Source organism: Tenrec ecaudatus, chromosome 4 (genome assembly GCF_050624435.1).
Source record: "Tenrec ecaudatus isolate mTenEca1 chromosome 4, mTenEca1.hap1, whole genome shotgun sequence".
NCBI lineage: Eukaryota > Metazoa > Chordata > Mammalia > Afrosoricida > Tenrecidae > Tenrec > Tenrec ecaudatus.
This window is the reverse complement of record NC_134533.1, coordinates 29,900,301-29,907,183: the sequence shown is the minus strand read 5'-3', so window position 1 is coordinate 29,907,183 and position 6,883 is coordinate 29,900,301. Positions and strand designations below refer to the sequence as shown.

Below are 6,883 nucleotides of genomic sequence, written 5' to 3'. Positions count from 1 at the left end.
ATCCCCCTGGGAGTTGCTGAAACTCTAATGATACCGGAGGAGAAAGACTCATCTTTTGTTTGGGGAGCTGGTGGTTTTGAACTTCTACACTTTTGATTCACAGCCCCATGTGTAACCACTAAGCCACCAGCGCTCTATGACGCTAGGGCCCCATAAACATAAAAAGGACTCTCAGAAAGTTCATGGAGTTTTTTACTATCTTTTGGTTCCATTTTTTTAACTCAGCCAAATTTACTTTTTTTAGACTGAGGGATCAAAAAATGTTCTTTTTGATCACTAAATTAAAAGTAAATTGACTTAATTTGTATTCAGAAATATTCTAATATTAGTATCTGTATTAATAATTGTACTTAGGTTGCCTTATATTTCAGCTGAGGGCCTTTTATTTGGGGCAAGTGGACCTCCTGCCAGGTTATAAATGTTTTATTCTTTCACAGAAAGGAAGCAAGGTGGTGGTGGGGGTGGGGTGGGGTGGTTACGCGGTCATGTGATGTTTTCAGACTGAGAGGGCTTTAGGTTCTCTGTCTTACTCACTGTAAACATATACCTACAGGTGTACGTAAAATCTATATCAAAATTAAGCTTAGTCACGAAAAGACGATTCACTGTCTGAACTTGCTTCTGCGTGTTTTTCGCCTTCACCACCAGGCACTGGAGCATCTGGTCACTCAAGGAGGTGTGGGTCTAGCCCTCTGATGTCATCTTGTGTTTTATTGCCCTCACCGTAACACCCAAAGGAACCATTCTGAGATGTCTGGATCTTGGATGCTTGGCTAGAGTGAAGCTCTTTCCTGCTGCTATTTCACCTCCCTGTGGTGTGGAGCCTTGTATATGTTCTGCTGTGATTGTTCTCTAGTGCCTCCCCATGGTGGTCCGTTTGTGACACTTTTGACACTTGAGGGAGACACTTCAACCATGCAATCACCTAGTCCTGGAATAGATGATAACTTTGCATCTAAAATATTGAGAGTTGTTTCAATTTGCTGGAAAGAGGAGAAAGGGTTGAGTTTCCCCTCAAAAACCGTCAAAAAGTGGTTGAGGAACCATAGTGTGTGCAGCACAAATTGGTTTGGAAAGCCGCTTTTCTGTGGGATAGCTGGCACCGTGGTCAGCTCCATGCCCGAGCCCAGGAAAGGAAACCCTTCCTCATCCATGTCCTCTTTTGATTCCATTTTTACCCAAGTCTTTTGAAGTTTATATCTCTTTGATAAAATACTGGTTTTTAGTATAAATATGAAACAAAACAAAAGTAATAAACCTTGATCCTCAACATTATAAAACCATGGTTTTGCCAAAGCATCATGCCAACTCAGTTCTTTCAGAACATAGTGATTTAAAAGATGCTGCAATTTGAATAAACAATCCAAATTATAAGGGTAACTCGTTGTTTCCTGCTTTTGGTTGACTCTATTTGTACATACTAATGAGCCTTACCGCACTTTTTCTCTTCCTTATGGAATATAAAACTGTGGACTTGACGGACTTACATTACCCAATGGAAGTCAAAGGCAGGCCCTGCCAAAGTCATATCATATTCTGAATTCCAAAATACAACCTTCCACTAATATACACACTTGCGAGACTCATAATGGTACAAGTGGTAAATAGGCAGATAAATGGAAGGGAGAAAACATTCTTGAACCCAAACCTGTAAATTAAAACAATCCTATCTGTAATCATCTCTGTGGAGACAGATACATTGTCTCTTTGAGTTAACTGAAACCTAATCATATTGAAATCTCGGTGCTATGCTTATAAATTAGAATTAAACAAGTGTATTCCAGTTAAGGGCTCCCCTGAGTAAATGATTTTTAAAAATCCCACAGTGAAGGTTGCTCACATGTAATCAGATACTGTTTATAAACTGGAAAATAAATTACCTATGTTTTTCTTCATTTTACTTTTGTACCACAATGTGGTGATATGTTTCTGTCATGAATTCAATTGGTGGCCACCCCCAAAACATGTCGGTTTGGTGGGGCCATTATAATCAGGGGTTGGGCCGTTATGTAATGTGGTAATTATATAATCATCCCCCTAGAAGAGATCCGCTGCAAGCAGTCAAGTCAGGGGCAAGTCCCAGTGCTGAGTCCATGCAATGGTATTTCCACGAGGTTGTGGCCTGTTTCATCCTTGATTTATTTCAAAGAAATAACAAAAGAATTCAACAGAGAACGAGAGACCTGATTATCATCAAGAAAGAAGATTTTTCAAAGTAAGTATAAAGAAAGAAGGGTTTTGAGCAGTCCGTGTGTTTGGACCCAGACTGCCTGAACTGAGAACCACCTAGACCCAGGGCCAGATGCCAGGACACACGGATTTCTCCAAGGAAGGCTGGATCCACAGCCGTGTTGAAAAATAACAAGGCTCTTCCTCCGGAACGGACTCAGAGAGAAAACCTTCCAGCTGAGCTGGCAACCTACATTCTTTGGACGTCTAAGCCCCTAAACTATAAGAGAATAATACTTTGTTTATTTCGTTCATTCTAAAATCATTTTATTGGGGGCTCTTATAACATTCCATACATCTATTGTATCAAGCCTATTTGTAGATATGTTGCCATCATCATTTTCTAAACATTTATTTTTTTCTACTTGAGCCCTTCTTATCAGCTCTTCTTCCCCTCCCCCATCCCACCATTGTGACCCCTTGATAAATGATAAATTATTGTTTTCATATCTTACACTGACCGCTGTCTCCCTTCACCTACAGTGCTTTTGTTCAATCCCCTGGAAGGCGGGGGGGAATTGTGTGTCCATCATTGTGATGAGCTCCCTTCGTCCCCTCCTTCTCCCACCTTCCCACTATCCTCATGGTATCACTGCTCCCATTTCTCTTCCTGAGAAGTTTATCTGTCCTGGATTCTGCGTGTCTTGAACTCTTATCTGTACCAATGTACATGCCCAGTCTATCCAGAAATAAAAGGCAGAACTGAGGTCATGATTTTGGGGGGTGAGGAGGTCTCAAAGAACCAGAGTAATAATGCATGTTTCATCGGTACTATACTGTGGCCTGGTTAACTCATCCTTTCCTTGTGACCCTTCTGTGAGGGGATATACTATTTATTGTCTAGATGGGTTTTGGGTCTCTGCCCTGACCCCCCTCATTCTCAACAATGTGGTTGTGTTTTGTTTTGGGTCTTCTGGTTCCTGTTGCCTGATTCCGTTGATACCTCGTGATCACACAGGCTGGTGTGCTTCTTCCACGTGGGCTTGTTGCTTCTCTGCTAGATGACTGCTGTTTAATTTAACTACAAGCCTTTAAGTTCCCAGATGGAATAATCTTTTGATAGCCGGGCACCATCTGCTTTCTTCACCACCTTTGCATATGTACTTTTTGTCTTTAGCTATCTTGTTGGGAGGGCAAGCATCACAGAATGCCAGGTTGTTAGAACAACGTGTTTTTGCATTGAGGGAGGGCTTGAGAAAACGCCCAAAGTCTGTCCACCTGTTCTTTAAAGCCACCTGCTTGTGGCTTTTTTGTGGTAGCACGAGCTATAACGAAGGCAGAAATATAACGGCCTTCAGATGGATCTCATGAGCAAAATATGTTCTTACTATGTTCCTGAAAGATTTGACTTTCTTAGGCCCTAGGGGTAAAGAGAAAAGTTTGAAATACTTGTTATGTGAACGAATCCTCCATAGATTTCCTCTGGAGGAAATTAGATGCGGTTTTGAAAGGGGGCACCTAAAGGTCCGCACACTGATATACCGGGCACCCCTACTCGATAGGTCCTATTGGTCCAAGCTAAACTTTGTACTTGAAATCAAGAGTTTAATCATAATTTAGATTTCCAATTTAAGGTGATTATTATCTTGATTTAAAAATCTAAATACAAATTTAAAATCATAATGAAAAATAACCAACAGGTTAATTATTTGGAATTATTGTAGAAGACCCATGTGAGCTTTATAATTAAATAGTTTTAAAAGCCCATTTTAGTGTCAGATTCTGTTCAAGGAATTGAAGACATAACACAAGTTAAATGTAATATTACCACATAGCACAGCAATTTTACTCCTAAATATATACTCATAAGATTTGAAAACAAGTGTTCAAACACAAACATGTTTGTAAGTGTCCAGACCATCATTATCCAAAATATCCCAAAGGGGGGAAAATGCAAAAACTAAAGAATAAATCATCTTTCCTACTATAAAAAAGCATTTGAGTGCTAAACTAACTAAAAGGTTGGAAAACGAAGGCTGAAATCTGATTTTCTGTCTCTTTATTAAGTAGTTTCCATTGCTTGCCCAACACACTTAAAAATATAAGTTATTTTTATTGGATATATTTATTATTTTTGAAATTCTCATACAATTTAATAAAAATATTGAAAGTGTTGAAACAGAAACTTGGATTAGACTTAAATATAATTACCAGACGATCTAGAGGAGGCAGCAGCTGAGAAAGTAAAATGATTTCTCATGCTATAAAAAGTTAATAATGACTATAATTATCAATATTAATATAATCTCTGTGAATTCATTCTAAGCATTTAAAAATGGTGTTTTGGTTATAGATGTGACACTTCAGCATTAGAGTGAAAATATTTCACAGGAACATAGAACTTTAAAAAATTCTTGCAAAATGTTAAAATGTAGCATAAACCTTTGGAGTTCTTTAAGCCTTTATCTTTCAATTAAAGTTGTTTGAAACTCACTACATAGGGTTTATAATAGTTAGAATGATAGAAAGATATACTATATTTGGACTTGACCCCTAAAATTTCCTGCGAAGGAAATGTCCTATATAGGTCTCAGATTTTTCTCTCTAACAGCCTGTCTTCTCAGCCTGTAAACAGGAGTCATTTACAGATAAGGAGAAGAGAAAACGAGCTCTGCTTGTGGAGTAGGTTAGTCAGTGGATTGCTAAGGTCTGACACAAGGTCTGTGTTTCTAATCCACCAGCTGCTCCATGGACCATAGTTGGGACTTTCTGCCTCCAAAAAGATGTCCATACTCTGAAGCCCACAGGGGTAGCTCTACTTTGTCCTATGGGGCTTCCAGATTCAGAGTCGACAATGAGTTTTGAGTTTGATAAGGAGCGAGTGTGGTTGTAAGCCAGCCATATGAATGAACATACAATCCAAACTACACATGCAGTGTACATTTTCCTAAGAGTCCCACTTAATGAAATAACATTCATCATCTGGGGAGTCCATAGTGGTTTTCAGATTTTACAAGACCAAAATTCAAAGGCGTCATCAGTTCTTCTTCAGTCTTACTTATTCACTCCTCAGCTCTGACATGCAAAGGTGCTATTTGAGAATATCATGAGAACATCATGGGTTGGGTCAGGTACACTTTCATGTTGGAAGTGCCATCTTTCCTTTTCACAATTTCAAGAGATCTGTAATAACATAGTTGTCCATTGTTGATTGATTGTTGATTGTAGAGCCAAGTAAAATGAAATCCTTGATAGTGTATGTTCTCTATCATGATTTTACTTATTGTCCTGCTTATGAAGAATTTTGTTCTCAACATATTAAAGTGTAATCCATAGTAAAGGATGTTTTATCTGATGTTTGTCAGCTAATGTTTCTAGACTCCTTTGCTTTCAACCAGCAAGGGTATGTCATATGCATATTATAGGTTGTCAAAGATGCTCCCTTCAATCCTGATACCACATTCTTCTTCATATAATTAAGTTTCTCATATAATTTTCACAGCATTCAGACTGAATAACTATTGTGAAAGGATACAACCCCGACACGTACCTTTACAAGTTTTAAATGTGCACTGTCCTCTTATAGTCACACTATGGTCTCATGGACAATGTACGGTTTCTGAGTGAGCACAATGAAGAAACAGTGCTATTCATAATTTGTCCTGATCCACACTATCAGATGGTTTTGCATAGTCGAAAAAATTAAAATAAAACCCAGTTCAATGTCTTTCTGGAATTTCCTGTTTTCACCAAAAGTCTATTGAGCATTAGCCATAGCAGGTTCTCTTTGCAATCTGACCATTTCTTGTGTATGTATTATTGCAACCATTTTAAAATGATCTCCAGCAAAGTTTATTGTATCTAATAATAATTATATTCCTCAATATTACATCATTGTACTGGATCACTTTACTCTGAGATGACCATAGATATTTATCTCTCTATCAGTCAGTTGTCAAGACAGTTACAAATATTTTGGTTGAGATGACCAAGTGATCCCAATATTGCATTCATTTGTGGAAACATCTCAATCTGTATTCCCACAACATTTGGGGTCATTTATGGTTGATGCATTCAGTGCAGCTTGGAATTATTCAGTCAGTACCTTCAGTTCTTGTTTTTAACTTCTCTTCTGAATTGGTTGAGCATCTGCAATTTTTTTCAGTAAAGTGTGATTCTTCTTATTTTTTGATATGTCTTCTATCAATCAATATTTTTCCCATGGAAACATTTAATATGTCACCTAAAGGCTTGATTCTTTTTTGAGTTCACCTAGCTTCAGAAATTCCAAATCTTTTCTTCCATTTTCTTTTCTAATTGAAGGTATTTGCACATTATACTCTATTTTTCATATTCCAACTTCCCCTTGAAATATTATGTTCAGTTTTTAAAATTTCATTATTTCATTCACTTTAACGACTAGTACTTCCAATAATCTTTGTGAAAACTTTAATTCAAAAGGATCATCAGAGAAAGTTGTGGTCTTTTCTAACGTACATTTTGGCCTTTCATTTCTTTATTTTCTTCATAACGACATTTTTCTTTGTTCATGTTTGATGTTTTGGTAGTTATTCCACAATCCTTGGTCTTCTGTAAAACCTATTATGTCAGATATTTACTTCAGATGGTCTTTAACTTCAGCTGGAATATACTCAAGGTTTGTTCTGTAGTTATGTCCTGGCCTTGTCATAATGATACTGAGCTGCCCAGCATT

General features: G+C 37.7%; 1 pseudogene; it reads right to left on the bottom strand.

Annotated features, from left to right (window-relative positions):
• Nucleotides 1-583: 583 nt before the first annotated feature.
• Nucleotides 584-1,154, bottom strand: LOC142446611 (WASH complex subunit 3 pseudogene; annotated as a pseudogene).
• Between the last annotated feature and the right edge of the window lie 5,729 nt (nt 1,155-6,883).